At 43.0% G+C, this 5,198-nt stretch overlaps 1 long non-coding RNA gene across 1 annotated transcript in view; it reads right to left on the bottom strand.

Moving 5' to 3' along the window:
• Nucleotides 1-5,198, bottom strand: part of LOC111727961 — a 17,220-nt gene that overhangs the window by 2,290 nt on the left and 9,732 nt on the right. Inside the window, exons 2-3 of the long non-coding RNA XR_002775382.1 lie at nt 2,109-2,228; nt 562-770 (exon numbers count right to left, since the gene is read on the bottom strand). This is a non-coding gene — a long non-coding RNA (uncharacterized LOC111727961). The remainder of the gene's footprint in view (nt 1-561; nt 771-2,108; nt 2,229-5,198) is intronic.

Raw genomic sequence — 5,198 nt, 5'->3', positions numbered from 1 at the left:
AAAAAAAAAAAAAAAAAAAGATACAGCAGGTTTGGTGTCTAGCTTCAAGATAGCATCTTGTTGCTGCATCCTCCAGAAAGCAACTCAGTTTATTATTTAAGAGATCTGGTGTCAGAAGTGGGAACCAAAGGTGTCTCTGCCCCCAATGATGATCCCTGGAAGGAATGAGCAAATAGGTCTACCATACCACAATAAGCCACGTGTGTTAGGCAGACCATGAGAACTTCTAGCACTCCTAGGGACAAAGCCAGGCACCCTGCCTTAGAGCTGCCTGGACAATTGCCACACCTGGGGAAGAAGGCCAAGGACATACACCCTGACTTGTTGCTTCCCCACCTTGGTCTTGCCCCAAACAACTGCCACACCTGGGAAGGAGGGATACCCTGCCAATCTGCAAAAGAATGCAGGCAATTTCCTAGCTGGAGGGCCAGGCAGACCAGGCACCATAGGATCTGGGAAGTGGCCTAGAATAAGGTAAAGTTAATTATTGTATCATTAGCTTTCCTTTAACTATGAAGAGGGTCCAGTGCCCTTCCTCAATAAACTTTGTTTCATGCTTACCTTCTTTTGGGTGGTGGTGTGTCCAGAAATTCCCAAAGACCACGCCATCACGCTAGCCGAATTAACAGACGAATCCGTTATTGAAGAGCCAGCCGGTGACTGCCTCAGTGTTCCAATGGGGTTTCTGAGAGTAACCCTGAGTGCTTTAGGGGTCAGGTTTTTAAGACCTGGTCTGCATCCTGGTTGGCACGCAGGTTGTCCAAGTGCATCTGGGGTAGGATAGCAAGCAACCATTCATTGTACAGAAGCAGAATTTTGCAGTTAGCTATATGTCATACACCTCCTGTACATCTTAGTTTCATACATCTTTGTCTTAGTATTTTCTCCACCTGGTATGGTTTAAAGGTCATTCCAGCGACAGTTGGTTCATTTCCCAGGGAGTGAGCCAAGCAAGAAACTGGGAGTGAACTAGAAGCAAGAAATCAATTAGCACTTTGTCATCTATCTTGGAGGTGAACTTGACTTATTTCATTTCTTTTTTGAAAACTTGTAGTCTGGAAATTTGCCAGGAATTAACTGGTATTTTTCCATTATAGTCTAGGCCTGACACTTTTCTGCTTTAGGCTAGGCCCACTTAGGCCTAACAAAGTGTCTGGTCATTCTTTGGTCAAGAGCACACCAAGAACCAGAACAGACTGTGACCCTGACACTTGCACTGTTTCTCACTGCACATTTGCAGGTCATCACTGGTAAGTCCCTCTTGGTTACAAACTCCACAACTTGAGTTGAGTTCTCTGAGTTTATTATTGAGCATTTTTTATCCAGCCTGGGTTTGGAAGTAATGACAGAAATTGGACTAGGTCCTATAGGGTGGCTTCAGGTGTTTGACCTGGTCAAACTGAAACTGACCTGGGTTCAATAAAGACCTCTGTGGGCAAGGTTTGAGGAAGGATGAGTTTATTTAAATCCAGGAAGTGGCTTGGTGCCTGTAGCTCAAGCGGAGCTGGAGGGTTTGAATCCAGCCCAGGCCCACAAAACAACAATGACAACTACAACCAAAAAATGGCTGGGTGTTGTGGCAGGTGCCTGTAGTCCCAGCTGCTTGGAAGGCTGAGGCAAGAGAATCGCTTAAGCCCAAGAGTTTGAGGTTGCTGTGAGCTGTGACATCATGGGCGACAGCTTGAGACTCTGTCTCAAAAAAAAAAAAAAAAAAATGACTTGATGCACATCAGTTGCAGAAGTAAGAAAGAGAGAGGAGAATCATGTTTGATATTTTTAGTGTCTTTGCTTCTGTGACATTTTGGATACTTGCCTGATTTCTCAACAAAAATAAAATAGCATGCCTTCTCTCCCTCTGTCCACCATCATGGTGTGTGTGATTAACCCCATTTATTGCCATGTCCTCTCACAAGACTTTCAGAATCAAGCAGTTTCTGGCCAACAAACAAAAACAAAATTGTCCCATTCTCCAGTGGATTCGAATGAAAACCACTGGTAATAAAATCAGGTATAACTCGAAGAAGAGACACTGGAGAAAAACTGGGTCTACAGGAGTTGCACAAGAGATGGCACATATCTATGCTGTATCAAGGTCACTCTCATCTTACCATATCAAGCTGAAAAATGTCATCAGGTGGACAGTTGACCACGTTTCATTGGGAAAATGAGTTTTCTCTTTGTTTACATGCTCTTCACTAACAAGCTGGTCAGTGATAAATATGTGAGACCTTTTAAAAAATAAAATAGCATAAGATGATGGTGTAGAGGAGGGAAGACTTTCCTTCAACCCTCTGAGGGTTTGATAACTGCGTCTATGAAACAAAACGACAACAAGCAGATTAGTAGTGGAAAAGGTATACAGATTTACTGCATGTCGGGGGCATCACAGGAAGGAAAAACAAATACCCCCTCGCTCAAAAACACCCCAGTGAGATTTAGGAGCTGATGAATGTTTTTTAATGGGGAAGAAAGAGGGGAAATGTATGCAATTTAGGGGAGAGTAAGTGATTTTTGAAAAAATTAAATGGGCCCTTGGAAGAATAGATGATAGTTTATAATGAAATGTGTCTAGCTGTGACACTGACTCCTAGGAGCCTCTCTGGAGATAGGAATTGGTCTCCCCTGACTGGTGGAGCTCTCAAAGAGGGGACTGATGATCGCTGAGTTCCTTCAGAGGGTCTGTCTGGTAGGCATATATGGGGAGTCCAGAGAGAATCTCTCCCTGTGTTTTCTATTTCTCAAATGCCATCAGTTTATGGCTATAATCTTAGCACTCTGGAAGGCCAAGGTGGAAGGATCACTTGAGCTCAGGAGTTCAAGACCTCATCTCTACTAAAAATAGAAAATTTAGCTGGATGTGGTGGCAACACCTGTAGTCCCAGCTATGCAAGAGCCTGAGGCAAGAGGGTCCATTGAGTCCAAGAGTTTGAGGTTACTATGAACTGAGCTGCTGCCATGGCACTCTGGCTTGGGCAGTAGAGTGAGAGTCTGGCTCAATAAATAAATAACAATAACAATGAGGTATATTTGGGGGTGGCATTTTCTGACTCCTTTAGGGGCTAGGTTTGTTTAATGTCTCATAATTGTTTTCATGAGCAATTCAAACATAATTGTTAAGAGCAAGCTGAGCACGGTGGCTCACACCTGTAATCCCAGAACTCTAGGAGACTGAGGCAGTTCTAGCACCTGAGCGCAGGAGTTTGAGACCAGCCTGAGCAAGAGCAACACCCATCTCTACTAAAAACAGGAAAAACTAGCCCAGAGTGGTGGCAGGCACTTGTAGTCCCAGATACTTGGGAGCCTTGAACAATAAGATCTCTTGAGGCCAAGAATTTGGGGTTGCTGTGAGCTCTGAGTCCACGGCACTTTACCCAGGGTGACAGATTGAGACTCTGCCTCAAAACGAAAAAGTTAAGAACAAGTGAATTAGGTAAATATAAATGAAATAAAAGTTTACAAATGAACCTTTCAAAAATAGTTATGATTTTTAAAACATGTCTACTTACAATAATTATAAATTTGGGGGGGGAACTCAAAACCTTGAATCTTTTATGTTATGTTAACTCAAGTAATAAATATTCATTCAATGTCTAGGTTATTTCTAATTAAGTTAAAATACTAAAGCATGAATTGCTGAACATAAGTTTAAGTTAATATACTTTGACATCTTGTTTTTATACATCCATTCAAAGGAAAAGGAGATCTTAGAAATTAAAAATATGATAGCAGAAATGAAAAATCTCAGGAGATAAAGTTGAAAAATATATATATGAATAGAAGAAAAAGATAAAAGCATGGAAAGATAAGAAAAATAGAGTATTACTTGAGGAAATCCAGAGAGTGGGAAAAAGGTGAGGGCAGAAAAAGAAATAGGGAGGACATGAGCAAATGAATAATACAATACAATCTCCCAGGGCTGAAGAACATGAGCTTTCAGACTGAAAGGCACACCGAGTGCCTTGGGCAATGAAGGAAAAAGGACCAAGGACTGAAACAAAAACAAATGAAATTCTGGAGCCTCCTGAAATAAAATGGAGACCTTGCATCTTTCCAGAGAGAAGAAAATAAGTCACATGCCATGAGGAATGAGGAATTCAGAATCATATCACATTTCTTGGGGTGATTTTAAAACATGTCCGCAAACATCTTGGCACTTCAGCCTCCTGGTGCTTGCCCACGGAAGCTGGGCTGGCCTTTGTGGCTGCCTGGATGAAGAGAATGCAGAAGTGATGCTGTGGGGCCTCCAAGGCTAAGCTAGAAAAGGTCACACCACTTTGCGACAGTCAGTGACAGTCAGTTCAGTCATTGGGCAGAAGGTCCAGCTACTCTGAGGCTATTGCAGGGAGAGATGGGGTGAGGAGAGGCCTGAGGGGCCTTAGTTGCTCTCCCAGCCAGGTGTCAGGTGACACCCTCGAGGTAACCGCATCACAACTATTGTCTGACTGTAAACACCTGAGACCCCGAGTAAGAACTGCCTCGTTGAGCCCATTCAGCTCTCAGATTCACAGCTTTGCCAGGTGTCCTCAGAAAGGGCAGAGTAAGAGAGAACAAGGTGAAGACACCCCTGCCCCAAGCTGCCCAGGCCTAGAGGTGACACACTTTACTTCTGCTGCATTTGGGTGTAAGGGGGCTGGGAAACGGTTAGCTCTGTGCCCAAGAAGAGGAGATGAGTTTGGGATATGTCATCAGGCTCTACCACATACCACACAACAAACTTGTGCATGTTCAGAAACGTGGTATGTAATGGCTGTGGCATAGTAAATAAGTTTGCAAAGAAGAGTTATGTAGCAGATAGTATTAGTAAAACTGGTTCCGCATGTTAAGAAAAATCACTCCTTTTATTTCACACTATCTACAATAAAGTCCAACAGATCAGTGATTCTCCTCCACTGGAGGCAATTTTGTACCACAGAAAACATTTGGCAATGTCAGGAGACATTTTTGTTGTCTCAACTTGTAGGGCACGGGCACCTAGGGACACTGTTCAGTATCCTGCAATGCACAGGACAGCTGCTCACAACAACTTGGGGCTGAAATCTCCAGCCCCAAATGTCTATAGTGTCAAGGTTGAGAGACCCTTCAGGAGGGTTTATCCACATGTGAAAGAGAAAAACAAAATTCTAACAGAAAAAAAGTTGAAGAAAATTCCTTAGGACCTTAGGCTATGTAGGGATGGATTTCTTTTTTTTTTTTTTTGA

The sequence above is a fragment of the Otolemur garnettii genome, unplaced genomic scaffold, assembly GCF_000181295.1.
Source record: "Otolemur garnettii isolate 467f Iridium unplaced genomic scaffold, OtoGar3 scaffold00134, whole genome shotgun sequence".
NCBI classification, from domain to species: Eukaryota; Metazoa; Chordata; class Mammalia; order Primates; family Galagidae; genus Otolemur; species Otolemur garnettii.
The sequence above is the reverse complement of the archived record's forward strand: the minus strand, read 5'-3'. Positions and strand labels throughout refer to the sequence as shown.